This window comes from Thamnophis elegans, chromosome 12 (genome assembly GCF_009769535.1).
Source record: "Thamnophis elegans isolate rThaEle1 chromosome 12, rThaEle1.pri, whole genome shotgun sequence".
Taxonomy (NCBI): Eukaryota; Metazoa; Chordata; class Lepidosauria; order Squamata; family Colubridae; genus Thamnophis; species Thamnophis elegans.
The window spans coordinates 1865977-1882286 of NC_045552.1; the positions used below are offsets into that span (position 1 = coordinate 1865977).

At 47.8% G+C, this 16310-nt stretch overlaps 1 protein-coding gene and 1 non-coding gene across 2 annotated transcripts in view; both read right to left on the reverse strand.

The window, feature by feature from the left end:
• The window catches only part of SYMPK (symplekin), a 79688-nt gene that overhangs the window by 39520 nt on the left and 23858 nt on the right, over positions 1–16310 (reverse strand). The window lies entirely within an intron of this gene.
• LOC116516259 lies at positions 11976–12086 on the reverse strand. The gene has a single exon (XR_004256322.1). It is a non-coding gene; the product is annotated as a U6 spliceosomal RNA (small nuclear RNA).

Here is a 16310-nt window from a genome sequence, read left to right on the forward strand (position 1 = left end):
AACTCCACGGTTACTCATTCGTCTTTTAAGTCCTACGTATCTGCTACAAACTGACTATGTCCATGGAGATTCTCAATCATTCAGATCATGGTTGTCCCAAAAATGCTTTTCCAAAGGACTGAAGAACTGAGGAAGAATCTTGGATGAGAATCAAAACATTTTCAAAGAAAAATACCAAGCCCAGTTGCCTTTCGGTAAAGCTCCTTTGGGATGATTACACTTGGATTGGACTTTTGATTATTTTAAGACTGATACATGCCTTCCTTTGTTGTGTTTGTCGTGGGTGTGGGTACTTTGGGACTCCTGTAAGTCCAACAAAATGGCAGCAGGGGGAAGGAGGATCTCTGTTTCCCAGAAGACCAAAGAGCCACTTTCAAGAAAGTAGATAGCGAGGTTGAGACCCACCATCTTCTCAAACTTACTTTTGTCTTCCTTCTAGTTAAGCAGCAGGTTTTTCAAACCAAGCCTTAAACTGTAGCATTTTTACTTTACAAGGGTGCATCAAGAGCCAACCTGGCTCCAGAAGCATCTTGGAATGTCAAGGTGGCGATACTGTGCTTTTGGGGAAACTACTGTGCTTTTGCTCAAGAAAAAAAACAAGCTGGTCACATATCAGTCTAATCAGCCCAGGTTATTTACAAACCACAATGGTAGATTCTTCTACATCAGGGATGTCCAAGCGTGGCCATTTTAAGCTATGCTGGCTGGGGACTTCTGGGAGTTGAAGTCCAGAAGTCTTAAAGTGATCAAGCTTGGCTACTCCTGCTCTACAAACAAAATCCATGAAGAGCATAAACTGTTACGGCTTGCTGAAAGATGTAAAACCCAGGCAGTGTTTCCCTCTTCCCAAATGTAAAAACAAATATTTCTGTTTGATTTCTTTTCTTTACTCTTATATTTGCATCTCATCTTTTCTCTTGGCAGGTCAAGACACAACATCTCGTGCTCGTCTTGTGAGGTGAGTAGGCTGAGAATCCATGATTGGTCACCTGGCTTGAATGGGGAACTTGAACCCGATTCTCTCCCATCCTAGTCATATGCTGGTGATGACATGGAGTTATCTTGCATTGATTGTCCATCTCAGTACTTTAAAACCGGCCTTTGCAAATCTGGGGCTCCAACATCCCAAAACTGCAGAAGTGGAAGAAGGATGGCTTCCTTGCTGCAATAGTTAATCACAGTCATTTTTCTATCATATTTATGTAGCTGCCTGTCTCTCAAAGGGTGATTCTGGGCAGTGTGCAATGAAAAAAACCCTATACGTTAGTGTCATATTTAAAAAAAATCATTTGTAACTTAACGTTATACATGTAGTCCTTGCCTTCAACCATTTGTTTAGTGATTGTTTGAACTTACAACGCCACTGAAAAAAAGTGACATGACCATTGTTCACACTTACGACTGTTGTAGCATTCTCGTTGTCCTGATCAAAATTCAGATGCTTGGCAACCGGCATCTGTTTCTGACAGTTGCCGGGTCCTGGGGTCAGGTGATCCCCCTTTGCAACCTTCTGACAAGTGAAGTCAATTGAGAACCCAGATTCATTTAACAACCGTGTTACTAACTAAACAACTGCAGTGATGCACTTAACCACTGTGGCAAGAAAAGTTGTAAAATGGGGCAAAACTCACTTAACAAGTATCTCGCTTAGCAACAGAGAAGTTGGGCTCAATTGAGGTCGTAGGTCAAGGACTACCTGTACAAAAAGGATGAATATATGATACCTATCCAGTCTTTCGGGGCAAAAAGCACCTGCCTCATCTTCTTTTCTAGGCCTGTGCAACTCCTGAGATAGACCCATGTAACTTTCAGCTCTAAGGATGCTTAACAGGCTGGCAAGATCACATTCCCCCCTCTCTTTCTCCAGTGGCTCTGTCTAGATCACCTCTCCCTGCGCCAGCAAACCAGGCCATTCTGCCATTTTTCAGCAGCAAACAGGAAGTCCTGGTTAATCATCAACCGGGCAGCCCCACGGTGACAGGTGTGGGCCAAGGACGCCAAGAGATAAGGAAACAGACGGTGCTGGTGGCAGTGGCAGAGCTGGAGGGGACCCACCCTGTAGATAACATGTCGCCTAGCTGTCGCTTAACCTTTTCCAGCCCATCTTCCATATGCTTTGAAAAGGCACCAGGAGGGGGGTCGGAAGGGAACCCCAAAAGGGATGAGTCCGATACCCGTTTGACTTGGGGATCAGTTCCAGAAAGTTTAATCGGCCTTGGTATCTAGGTGGTGTGTTTTGCATGCTGCGTTTCGCCCAAAGCTCCAACCAGTTTTTATTTCAGAGTACGTGTTACACATCCAAGAGAATAACCCTCTTTTCTGAAATTTATATTAAAAAAAAAAATAGATGTGAACTAAATGTGGGGAAAAGGTTGAGCCAGTCCTTCTTTTGCAACTAAGGTACTCTGCCAGGTGTTTCAGGGAAAAAGAAACTGGCTCTGAAATGTGGACTGAAAGGCCGAGATGCAAATTTGCTGGGCTTTTCCCCCCAAACATGAAAGTAGGGTATCATCCCTTTGAACCTCAATTGACGCCTGTTTTGTCTCCTTCAACCACTTGCCCGGGGGCCAAAGTAGGTGAGGAGCAGGTAAGCGTGTTTCCATCAAGAGTCTTCATCAAAGTGGGCCTTTTCCCCAAATTGGAGTCCTCTGGAAGTTTGAAAAGCCAAGTGTTTATACCAGGGGTGTCCAACCTTGGCAACTTGTGGACTTCAACTCCCAGAATTCCCCAGCGAGCCATGGGGAAGGAGATCAAGCACAATGTCTGACCTCTCCTCTCCTTGGCTTGCGTTGCCTTTGACCTACTTGTAACTGTCCTGCAGAAGGCAAAGGACGGCTTTCGTGCAGAAATGATCCAATTTTGCCAACTGGTGGAATCAACAGCCAGGGGCACAAAGCCTCTAAGAAGTGGTGTTTGTGCGTGTGCGCCTTAACCTGTGCAAATCCAGCCCTTGTGTTCTGTAGATCATGGCTTGGCTTCTACCAGGCCGTGTGAACCTCCTCAGCAGTGGCTGATGAAATCTTATCCAATTCAGTCGCATCCAAGTCTTGGCGATTCTGTGGGCCAGGTCTCTCCATATCTTCCGGTCTTGCACTACTTTTTTGAGTTGTTCTATGCTCTGGTTGGTGTCAGCTTTGATAGAGTCCAGCCAGGAATGTTTTTTTGACAGCCTGGTTTCTTCTTACCCCTAACTCTTCCAAATTTCAATCATTGTTTTTCCAGTGAATTTCCCCACATGACATGGCTAAAGTAAGTGAGAGGCAGTTTTGTGATTTGCCTTCTAGTGACGTTTCTGGTGTGACACATACTTGCTTGTTAGTCTCTTCAACCATAGTCAACTATAGAAGTAACCATAGTCAAGTCAAGCCAAGATGGTTTTTTGCAATGGGGCAGTCCTGCAATTTCTCCTGCCCCCACTCACCCATTCTAGACACACACACACACCTGCGTATCCTATGCTGGCCAAAAGTATTACGGGGGGGTTGATTCAGAGCATTTTATCATGGTAAAGGAATTATTAAAACCAAGAAACTATCTGCTCCTTAACTGGGATGCTGGGAGTGAATTTCCCAGGCCTGGTAATGCGAAATACAAAACCTGGTATTTTTCCTTTCCTTTTTATTAGGATTATTAAAATATCAGTTTTAAGGTTAGGATTCTCTGGACTGTCTGATTAGATTCCTGGGAACCAGCTGTGACTTTTTCCAAGAATTCAATTATTTATATATGCTTTGTTTATTTATTAGCACTTTTAAGTTGCCCTGTCACCAGCTGTAACATAAGAATATACAAACGTCCTCTAAGATAAATACAGTGACGTATCCCTCCAATAGAGTAAAAATTATTCCCTCGGTTCTAAAATGTCAGTCATAAGGAGCTCTGAGCGTCTGGAGATTGTGCTCAAAAGACAAGATGATGTTCCACATGTAAGAAAGAGACGTTTGGGGGCATCATCATGCCTTTTTTGACCCCTGGAAGGGCTGGCAAACCTTTGGGGGGGAGGTATTCCAAAACATCTGGCTTCCATAGAAAAATCCTGCTTTTTAGAACATTTTACGGTAGTGTTTCTCAACCTTGGCACCTTGAAGATGTGTGGACTTCAACTCCCAGAATTCCAAGGCCGACATGTGCCAAGTTTCAATACAAGTTTGAAATACTGTATTAAGACATTAGGATCCAATTTCTAATGGAAAAATGGCTACCAATTATAGCCACTTTAAAAAAAAGATCTCTGAGCCCCTCCTCGGAGTTGTTGCTTCTTCAAACCAATCCCCCCCCTTTTTTTTTTTGCAAAGGAACAAAGCTTTGTGATTAAACTAAAATCCACAACCATAAAAAAGATGAGAAAAAAAAGAGATTCCTGATCCTACAACTCAGAAAAGAGCCTGGTAAAAGCTGTTTCCCTTATTAGCTACTGAAATGGACCCCGTTTTGCCCCTTCCCCGACTCTTTGCAACCTGGAAAAAATATGAAAAAGCTCCAGTTTGGTACTTTTGGGGAGGAAAAAATGCCTATGAGGCAGGTCCTCAAACTAAGGATAAATTTTGGGACAGTGAGAACAATTAGTGGAAGGGCTTGCCTCTAAGAAGTGGTGGGTGCTCCATTACTGGAGTTTTTCCAGAAAAGATTGGACAGGCATTTGTCTGAAATGGAGTAAGGTCTCCTGCCTGGGCAGGGGGTTGGACTAGATGACTTCCAAGGTCCCGTCTAGCTCTCTTATTCAGCTGTTTGAGGCTTTAGCTTTGCACAGCTTGCAGGAACTCCTAACCAGAGGAGAGAGACCCCTTCCCTGGAAAGCTCCTGGTTCACACCTGTCCCTTTAAGAGCTCTGCTGCAGCCCTCCCTGTATAGACCTGGAGGGGGGAGAGTGAAACAGCCCTCAGGTAATCCCTCCTGGCAAACACGGCTTGTGTGCTCAAGATAGAGGGCTGCCCAATCGCCTCTTCCCCCTCCTGAGTGAAACAGCCAGGCCTCTCCCCTCAACCCCACAGCCACCCAAGGGCAAAAGTAATCCATCAAGTGGGGACGGGTTTGCTGGCAGCCCATTAACCATTAACCTCGGGGTAGGCTTTGCGGCCTCCCTGGCCAGTGCCAAGAGGGCGTTCCTGGGCGCCCCAGACTTGGGTAGCACCCGTTGGTTGATGCCAATCTTTTCATTTGGCCCTTAAGAAAGCAGCTTGGCACCCATTCAGTACCAGCTCTCCTCATGCTACCTGGTTTGGCTAAGTCTAATAAGCTCTGGGTTCAAATTCTGCTCAGCTACATGCCAGTGGCCTGCCTTCTACACCCAGAAATGAGCAGCAGGAGGCAAAGTAGCAACGGCCTTGGCAGACCCTCAAGAGCTCATTGGAGGTTGACCTAGGTAGGACATTGATGGGGGATTTCTCGGTTGATGGAACTGAACAGTCACCCCAGGAGCAGGCACTGGTGAACCCCTTGTGGCCCCAGGACTTCATGGAAGTGTCCAGGAGGACACAGATATTATCTGGGCGTGGTTGTTTTCTTGCAGACGTTTCATTACCCAACTAGATAACATCATCAGTTTACTATCTAGTTGGGTAATGAAACATCTGCAAGAAAACTACCTATCTCAGAGAGCACCAAAGACCCCACAGTCCTCCCCCTCTCCCTTCTAGCACTGATGATACTACCTAGTCAGGTAATGATCCCTCTGTATGGAGACCCCAAGCTCAGAAAGCCCCAAGGGCCCCTCATTTCAACCCTGAGCTACAAATATTGTTCAGTACAGATATTACCTTTTAAATGATTTTAATCTGCTCCCTAACAGTGTGTTGGGCTAGGACTCCAATCCCAGGAGGATGGGAGCTGTAGTCCAACCTGTTTCTAGAAGAGTTCACTAGAAGGAGCTCGAGGCCGTTCGGCTGCCGGCTCTGCCCGTTCAGGTAGAGAAGAGCAGAGGTGGAAAAAAGGACTAGGCGCTCCGACTCTTATTTTCCCTCCGTGGCTTCTGAGAATCCACCTTCTCCCACATCGTCTGTAGCCTCTTTCTCCTCCCCCCCCTTCCTCCCCTCCCAGCCCATCTCTGTTTCCACCCGGCACACACACGGACGCACGCACATCTGATTTGTCCTCCGGTCCTGCACCTCTGGAGGAAGCTGGCAGCACGGACAGGCGCATCATTATGCTGGCTGGAAGGAAGCTGAGGTCTTCGCATCCAGCCCACCTAGCCCGATACAAAGGCCCGAGTGTTCAGTGTCGTCACCACCACCCCCAACCCCACCCCACCCTCCCTGCTCGCCTGTCCTCCAAGGCTCAACAGGCTGGCTGTGTTGATTTAAGAATGTATGGATCTATATAAAGCCATTCCCAGCAACCGGGGCCAGGAGACGGATGTTTTCGGGGAACTCTAGTGAGGATGTGAAGAAGGGAGGAGAGGCAACAGCTCAACAGCACAGAATGTCGGAGGGGAAAACCAGCTGCTTGTTCCAAAAGTGCTTTTTCCAAACGGCAACAGGACTTTCTTTGGGGTTTTTTTTCCTCTCCTTTGGAAACGTTTCACTTCTCATCTGAAAGCTTCTTCAGAACTTCCCTCTTCCATTTTTGTTGTCGGAGAGAGACCATTTCTGAAGCTGAAGCCTGGGACACTGACCTGGGTGGGTGGAGGAAGCAGACCAACCACCCGCTTATAATTAGAGGACGGAGAAGGTTGGTTGCTTCCTCTCGCCCACCAGTTCCTAATGGACACCTTGCTGTCTCTAAAACTGGCTAAAATTTTAATCCCTATATACCTTTTTTGCAGTTTAACGTTTGATTGTACGCCACCCAAAGTCCCTCTTTGAGGGAAATGAGCGATTCAGAAGTATGAAAAATAAATGTATTCATTGATTTAACTGATATCCAGCCTTGGTTATTTGTATAAATCACTTAAGGTGGTGAACATATCAAATACTCCTCCTTCCTCCTATTTCTCCCACAATAACAGCCCTGTGAGGTGGTTGGGTTGAGAGGGAGGGACTGGCCAAAAGGCACCCAGTATGCTCTTGTGTCTAAGACAGGACTAGAACTCCCAGTCATCTGGTGATTAGCCCAATGTCACCTGGTGGGCTTTCATGGCTAAGGCTGGACTTGAACTCCCTGTCTCCTGGTTTTTAACCTGGTGCCTTAACCACTAGATCAAACTGGCTCTCCAAAACAAACAAACAAACAAACAAACAAATACTAAAACAAAACCGAACAAGAGTGCTCCCCCCTCCTTTGAGCTGCCCTCTGTCTCTGGATTCCCTGCTCCAAAAAAGACCCCAACAGGCACAGGTATTGAGGGCATTAAAGGTATCAGCCCAGGGTGCAGCCTGTTTTGAGCAAAGCTTCCTTTTGCAATTGATTGACGGTGCTCTTGTCAATGCTTGGTGATGGTTACCGCTGCTCCGGATGTTTTATAGTTGCACCCAAGGTGCCTATTACTATGGGAATTACTTTTGCTTTCTTTTGCCACAGTTGTTCTATTTCTATATATGCAGGTCTCTGTATTTCATTAACTTCTCTGGTTCTTTCTCTTCTGTTCTCTTGTGTCCTGGTCATGCCATGCCCACTATCATCATTGTTATTATTGGCATTGTGTGTGTGTATATATATGTGTGAGACAGAAATTACACTCTTTGTAACACCTCTGTTTTTTTAACAATTTAAGGGTAAGGATGATGTGGAGCTTATCTTCACTAATATGATGCAATGGCTCTTCCAGTAGTTAACTAAATAAATAAATATAGTAAATTGCTATTTTATTGAATACATACATACATACATACATACATTGTGTATGTATGTGTATATGTGCGTGCGTACATACATACATATATACATACATACATACATACATACATACATACATATATATATAATTTATTATGTCAGCAAGGAAGATTGGGTTTTCCCCCCTTATCACTGATCAACTCTACTGCCTTTTCCACAGATACAGAAAATCAAATACTTCCCTCTGATTGATTGGATTATTTTTGAAGGATTTGCACTTTTCTTCATTTACCTAGCTGAATACCTCTCCTCTCTCTTTTAAGTTTTTAACATTGCCAGGAGCTTTAATCCTTTCCCCCTCTTATTTCCTCTTTGGGTGTGAATTGTTGCTTTAATCACATGATTAAATCATTCCCATTTTTACCTGGGGAATTTGTTGCCAATACCCAACCCCATGAGATGGGATGGGATGGGAAACGGAGGGAGGGAGGAGGAAGGGACAAGAAATGGAGGGGGAAGGGAGGACAAGGAAAGAAGGAGGGAGGGAAGGACAAGGAAGGGAAAGAAAGTGGGAAGGATAAGGGACGAAGAAGAGAGGGAGGAAGGAAGGAAGGATTGATTTTCACAGGTGCTTAACTGAGGTTTCTTTGGGTTCTTTTTTTACCTGTGGGGGCCCATCGGTCTTCCTGATTTACTGAATCAGCCCTTTCAGATTTACATCCTCCATGGAGCGCACTTAATTGAACCGTTCCGTGTTGATGAAGGACAGGGCAACCGGGCAAGGTCTGGGCTGGCAGAAGGGGAAGCAGTGAACCCGAGCCACTGTCCCATCCGTCTTGAAAGTAACGGAGGCAGCCGGGGCTGGTCTCCGGCGAGTGCGCCAACAGCCACCGCCCCTGCAGACGAGCATGAAAGGGGCCTTTGTAGTCTCAGGCCGGGCATGCCAGGAGCCAGGGAAAGGGCCGGGCGCTGTGCCCTCCTGCCAGTTATTTATAAGGGCCAGCAGGTATTCCATATCCACCCCCAGCCCATTGCTGGGTCCATGGCAAACTCACCTGATCCTGCGTGGCTGCTGCCAGCCTTCTCTCCCGCTCCGCCCCCCAGGGCTGAGGAGCCAAAAGTTGGCTGACATCATCCGGTGGCTTCTTCTGGGCTCAGGGAGTCCCCAATAAGGCCAGGCCAGCCATGCGTGTATGTAAAGAAGGTCTCTTCTCTAAAGGCCGATTTGGGAGCTTCCCATTCCACATTTTCAACTGGAGTACCACCCTGTATCTCTTGAACCCCAGAGGAGGGATCACTCATCCATCCAAACCTGCTATCAAGCTTTGCCTGCCTGCCTTGGTTTGGAAAGGAAATGCTGGGGAGGCACCAGGCTGGAAAGTGGGAGACGGGGAGTTCTAGTCCTGCCTTAGCCATGAAAGCCAGCTGGGTAACTTTGGGCCAATCCCTCCCTTTAAGCCCAAGTCACCTCACAGGGTTGTTGTGATGGGGAAAAAATCAGAAGAGGAAGGTGTGGTAGATACATTGGCCACCTTGACTTCCTCGTAAAATAATAAAGGCGGGATACCAGTAAACAAATAAATTAAAATAAAAGGAGAGAATTAGCAACAGCATATGACGAGCTCTGCACCCACCAAGCCCCCTCTGCCCCGTCATACGTATCTTCATTTCATACTCCCATCCTTCAAGGAGTTGCTGGTTTTTTAAAAAAATATATCTTGCAGTGGTTTTGCTGTGGGCTGGAAAGAAAGGCAGTAGTTATATTTGGCTGAGATCTGCTTCACCCTAATTGTTAAACTGGTCCCCAATGGCTGGGCTCATGCAGCACCTAAATTCATAAAACGTGGTTTCCAATGTTTTCGTGTCAAAGAAGTAGGCTTTGTGTTCTTAGTCAGCCTAGTCTTCCTGGTTGACTAACAACCCAATTAAGTTCTGAATTTAGTCTGTTTAGTACCTCAGATGTGGGGCTCTAAAATTCCCCTTTTCTTTGCCCCCTTTCTTGTGCAATCTGCTGCTTTTCCAAGATTCAAACTTCAGCTCCTAAATTTCACTAGTGTGTCTTGTGGCTAAATCATGGCCAGAGGGTGTCAAGCTATAAGGAACTCCCCAATTTGGGAGGAAAGAGAATTCTTCAAATAGTTATTTGGCAAAAAGAGGATTTTTTTAAAAAAAAGAGAGTACCAATGGAAGATAATAATTTGTAGCTCAGTGTTGAACTGTGGGGATCTTGGTGGTCTATGAGCTAGGTTGATCGCCTGCAGACACTTCATTACCCAACTGGATAATATCACTGCTAGAGGGGAATGGGTTTGTGGAGAGGAGGAGGATGACGACTTTGGGGTCTTGAGCTTGGTGATTTCCTTGCAGATGTTTCATGACCCAACTAGGTAACATCATCAGTGCTGCAAGGAAGGGTATTTTGTGGGGAGGAGAGGGAGGAGAACTCTGAAATCCTTGGTGCTCTCTGAGCTTGGCGATTTCCTTGCAGACGTTTCATGATCCAACTAGATGGCATTATCAGGGCTAGAAGGGTTTGCTCTTATTTTAAGGGACTATTTTACAGATGTAGTCATTTTGAGAATGAACAACCCAAACATATAGAGGATTTAGGTCAGTTCCTCCTGCCCTTTCTTATTTTACTTTTTTTTTTGGTCTGTTTCGAGCCTACCAAAGGTCCACTTCTTGCCCTCCTCAGGGCAAGATGGGGGAGATGGTCTTGGCTGCCTCTGCTGTCTGAGCAAACCAACCTCTTCCTTAGAGCCCCAGCATGCCTTCTTCCCACCCAGCCAGAGGAGCGCATCCAGCTGGCCAAGGTGATTCTCTGGCTTGTTTGCCCTCGTAATGCACGAATGGGAAGGACTCGCCATGGCAAAGCAAACAGAATAAATTGTATGGAGGGAAGAGCTGGGCAGGAACGGCATCAGTTGCCACCTCTACCTGCCAGCCTCAACAAAAGCCTGATGGGTGTGGATCAGGATGTGGGGCATCCTGGTGGAGAGTGGGTGGATGCGTGGGATCCTCACCCAGGGGTAAGCTGGTCTGGCAGGTAAACTCACCTACAAGTACGTCCCAGGTGAGGATGCTAGGGCAGCCAATTCTCACGCTGGAAGGCTAACTTTTGCTGGGTTTCCCAGCCTTGACCACTTTAAGATGACTGGCTGGGGAATTCTGGGAGTTGGAGTCCACCCATCCTAAAGTGGCCAAAGTTGGAAACCCTAATTTAGATGCTGGTATGCCATCAAGTGGCGCTCAGCCATTGAAGACACAACATTACAAACCAATCAAAGGAGATAAGGACTCCCCACCACCTGCTCGAATCTCTGCCTCCAAGGTTCCTCCCAAACTAGGAGACCAGTTTGGTTTAGTGGGTTAAGGCACCAGGCTAGAAAATGGGACACTCTGAGTTCAAGACTCACCTTAGGCATGAAAACTGGCTGGATGGCTTTGGGCCATGCTCTCTCAGCCCAACCCACCTCACAGGGCTGTTGTTGTGGGAAAAATAGAAGGAGGAAGGTGTGCTGGGTATGTTCGCCACCCTGAGTTATTTGTAAAAATAGTAATGGTGGGATACAAATAAATAAATAAAATAAATAAACTGCCTGCCCGCAAGTGCTGCCTACCTTGCTTTGGTTCCTGTACTTTTCCATCCATGCTGAGTTCTGCCTGTCCGTATTTTTGTTTCCCATTTTCCTTCCTTCCTTCCTTCCTTCCTTTCCTCCCTCTCTCCCTCCCTCCCTCTCTTTCTCCCTCCTCACATTGCCTGTTTTTCTCTGGGTGCCAAGCCTGGAGCTGATTTCAGAATCTTATTTACAGCTTCCATCTGACCATTGTGGTCAACCTGAGCCAGCACACACCTCGGCATAATCAGTGCTTTGCTCACAAGGGTCCATGGGAAGAAGGAAGGGGAAAAAAACATAAGATGGACTGAAGTGTTTTCCATTTGGAAGGAGAACGGAGGGTGACGCCAGGTCGTGGGCTCTGGCAGATAAATTTAGCACTTCTTAAGAATCCAGGTGGCTGTTCTTTCTTCTTTTCTGTCTAGCCTGAACCCCCTTGAAAAAGGATATTGAAGAAACATTCACCTGGGCCCCAAACAGGCTAGAGTCCTTTCTCACATCTGGATGAAAGTGTTTTCAAACCGAAATGGAATTTTTACTAGTTTAAGGGATGCTTGCAGAGCTCTTGGGTGCATGTATTGCAATGAGACAGGCAGAGCAAAAGGAAAAGAAAACCACCTCCTTTAAAAAAATATATACATTTATTTTTAAAATATGGAACACTTCACGAATTTGTGTGTCATCCTTGCGCAGAGGCCATGCTAATCTTCTCTGTATCGTTCCAATTTTAGTGTATGTGCTGCTGAAGCGCTCGAGCACTTCGGCAGCACATATACTAAAATTGGAAGGATACAGAGAAGAAAACCTCCTTCTTAATAGCCTTGCTCCAGGGAGCAATCTAGGAGGACCAGTTACTATTATTTGGCTTTTTACTACAAGTGGAATTGTCCATACTTTCAGAGGTTTCTATTTCTAATCTCACTTAATGTATGAGTGCTTAATATGCTGAGGCTTGAGGGGTCCTTGGTGCTCTCTGAGCTTGGTTTATTTCTTGCAGATGTTTCATTACCAAACTAGGTAACATCATCAGAGCTGCACTGATGATGAGTTATCTAGTTTGGTATGGAACATCTACAAGGAAACTACCAGGCTTAGAGAGCACCAACGACCCCACAGTCCTCCTCCTCCTCCCCCTTTTCTTCTCTGCAAGCCCCACTCCTTTCTAGCACTGATGATGCTACCTAGTTGGGTCTTGAAATGTCTGCAAAAAAACAAATCAGCTCAGAGAGCAACTACCCCACATTGTCCTCCTTCTCATCCTCCCCCTCGTCCCCTTCTTCCCTTTTATTCCACAATCCACTCCCTTCCAGCACTGATGATGTTACCTAGTTGGGTCATGAAATGTCTGCAAGAAAACCACCCAGCCCAGAGAGAAACAGGGACCCCTCATTTCAACCCCGAGCTACAAAGATTCTCCTCTATCAGCATACTGAGTTTTACTAGCTTTTTACCACTCCTGTCCAATGTGATGTTTAAGGGATCGTAGTCCAGGTGCTTCAAGGCTGCCTGGACCACTCATCCTCTGGACCGGGTCACATTTCCATACTCGGTTGCTTCCACAGGTAGCAAAGATGCCTTTGTCCAACCCTGGGGTCCCCTTTGTTCTAAAGGCTGCTTTATAAGACTGCACTTCCTCCTGACTGGGTTTGGAAGAAGTGTCTTCATTATCGCCTCCTTCCTCCCCCTTTGCAATTTCTTGGCACCGGGAAAGAAAAGCGTTCAGCTTAACTTCAGCTTTTTCATGGGAAACAAAAGCAAGTTTGTCTTCCGTGCATACTTCGTGGTCATCAACCTGCTGTGGTTTTGTTTTGTTCTGAAACGCAAAAGCTCGCGCGTCCATTTGTATGAGTCAGGCAGGTGGGAAACGGTTCCAGATGAGTGAGGCCCATTTAGCCTGGGATATTCTAGTGGGCCTGGACCATTTTTGAACCAGCTTCCTTTTGGCTAAGGTGGAGCTGGCCCGTTGGCCTCTTACCAAGTGTGCTCAGAGAATGGGCATCCCTGACTGGTTTTTACAACGAAGAACGGTAAATCCCAAACCAGGAAACAATATCCTGTTCATTTGAGGCCTCTGCGGCCACACCTTGCCTTTATCACCGTGCAAGAGAAGCAACAAGGAAGCTGAGATGCTTGTGTGCGCCTTCTTCCTCCTGGTTTATTCTGGACCCAGGCAGAGAGAGATTGCGAATGCTGGCTGGGGAATTCTGGGAGTTGAAGTCCAGACATCTTCAAGTGGCCAAGGTTGAGAAACACTGGCCTAGGGGAACCTGGGCAGAACAGAATACAGCAGTCCAGCCTCGAAATAAAGCTTGCTATCCTCAGCAAGATCAGCCCGTAGATTTATTTTTATTTATTTATCCTGCCGTTGTTACTACCTAAGTAACTCAAGGCAGGGAACATATTTCTGAATATGCCTTTTGTCCTCCTAGTTTCTCCATAACGACAACACTGTCGAGTGAATTGGGCTGAGAAGAGTGACTGGCCCAGTCACGCAGTTGGCTTTCCTACCTAGGGTGGGACTAGAACTCCCAGTCTCCTGGTAATTGGCTAAAGTCACCCTGTCTGGCTTTCATACCTAAGACAGAACTAGAACTCACAGAACTCCCAGTCTCCTGGTGATTGGCTCAAAGTCACCCAACATCCTTTCATATCTAAGGTGGGACTAGAACTGTCTCCTAGTGGTTGGCTCACCCAGCCAAGTTTTATGCCTAAGGCAGGACTAGAACTCATAGGCTCCTAGTGATTGGCCCAAAGTCACCCAGCTGGCTTTCATGCCTAATATGGGGCGCTGAGCCTGCGCTCCGCTGCGGTTGGTACTTGGCGGTTCGATTCCCGTGAACAAATAAACTGCGTAGGGACAGGAAAGGAGCCTCCCCCCCATTGCCTCCTGGCATTCAGGCGTCCCCTGAGTAAGAGAATACCCCCCCCAAAAATCCTCTCACAGAGGCAGGCAGCCTCTGTGAAAAAAAAGGGGGACTAGAATTCACCATCTCCTGGTTTCTACAGCCACGACTGCAAGTAGACCTCTGTTGAAGAACTGAGGGAGGCCCTTCAGCTCAGGGGCCTCCGTCTTTTCATTTCCCCTTCCCTGGCAAAGGTGGCCCAGAGGAGCTGCCGAGGCCTGGCCTTCTCTCCAGCCAGTCTGCGGTCTTTTCATGAAGAAGGTGTTGCTGGAATGACGTTTTGCCCATCCAGCCCTCCGAATAAAGAGCTCTTTCTGGACGGGGCCTTAGCCTGACCCGCCTTGGCCTGGAAACTCTTAAAAAGCAGCCCTGCGAAGGAAAGGAGAGAGAAGGGCCAACGGAAAAGACGGGCCAGGCACCAGGAGGAGGAGGAGGAGGAGGAGGAAGAAATGGAGAGGGTCACCTCTCTTCTCACTTGGGAGAGTTGGGCAGGCTGGAGGTCATGGAGAGATTGGTGGGCCTTGCAGCGCCATCCTCTACACATCAGAGTGACCTTTGCAATCAAAGCTTTGCCTCTATTTTAGGCATGGAGACCTCTGGGTTCTTGGAAGGGTTGCATGGGGCTTGCATTCATCTGGGCAGGTGTACCTATCCTCTCCCCCCCCCCATTCAAATCAACTGAGATCAGCAGGCCTGGCCCCACCCCACTTCCCATTTGCAGGTGAGGGTCTCAATGGGCCTAACAGGGCTGGTGGGAGACCCCAGAAGCATTTTGGACCCAGAAATTGGGGCCATCAGGAAGCTGTCTGGGGATGAGAGGTTATGTAGTCCAGCCTGCCCTTCCCAAGGGGGAGGGGGGGCGTGCGAAACTTCTCCCGGATGTCTTGACCTGGCTGATTTCTGCCTAGCGAGCCCGAAAGCCAGGGAGGCGGTGGAGGCTCGGGCGTCCTCTGGTCTTTCCCCGTCCGACCGGGCGTCGGCCACCGCCCCCCCCCCGGACACAGAGGCCCCTTTTTCCCTCCCGGCCGGGGTGTTGTTTTTTCCAGGAATGTGCGGAATCGCACTGCGTCCGGCCAGTCGGCGGATCCACGCACACTGCCTCCATTCAAGCCGGCGCCCGAGACGGCAGAAACCGCACCGCGGGCTGGCTGGCTGGCACCCCGCGGGCAGCGGCCGATCCGCCCCTGCCAGAGGAGGCTTCGCGGCCGACGGAGCCGGGGCGGAGGAGCGCGCTCCTTCCCCGGGCTGCCCTCCGCTGGCTGCCCGGTCCAGACCTGGAGGAAGGGTTCGGCTCTCCCATCTCCGGGTTGGGGAAAGCGGATGTGGCAGGGCAAGCAGAAGGGAAGACTCGAAAGTCGGGTGGGCTTGGAAGCCCCTTTTCCGTCTGACCCATCAGGTTAAATTGTATACGGACCTTCGTGAGCTGCGAGGAAACGCCCTTCGGATAAAATGTGCCTGGCAGGAAAGGGGCGGATAGAAGGGACTGTTTGTAGCTCAGAGTTAAATGAGGGATCCTTGGCGTTCTCTGAGCTTGGAGGATTTTTTTTTGCAGACGTTTCATGACCCGACTAAGTAGCATCATTAGTGCCAGAAGGATTGGGGGGGGGGGGTTTGCAGACAGGAGAAGGAGGACTGTAGTTCTCTCTTAGCTTGGGGGCTTTCATGTACAGTAGATGTTTCATGACCCAACTAGATAAATTCATCAGTGATAGGAAGAAGGGAGTTTGCAGAGAGGAGGAGGAGGACGACGACTGTGGGGTCCTTGAGGTTCCCTGGGATTGGTGGTTTCCTTGATATTTCATGACTCAATTAAATAACATCATCAGTGCAAATCCATTTTTTTTTACCGGTAGTACTAATGATGTTATCTGTTTGGGCAATGAACCATCTGCAAGAAAACTACCCAGCTCAAGGAGCACAAAGGACCCCACAGTCCTCCTCCTCCTCCTCCTCCCCCTCACTCACCCTGCCTCTCTTTTCTGGAAGAGCAAGGAACCCCACTCAGGACGACGATGCACAAATTCAGGACGTGCTTACGGGATGTGCCCCAAGCGTGCTGGGCTTAGCCACGTGGCTCCTC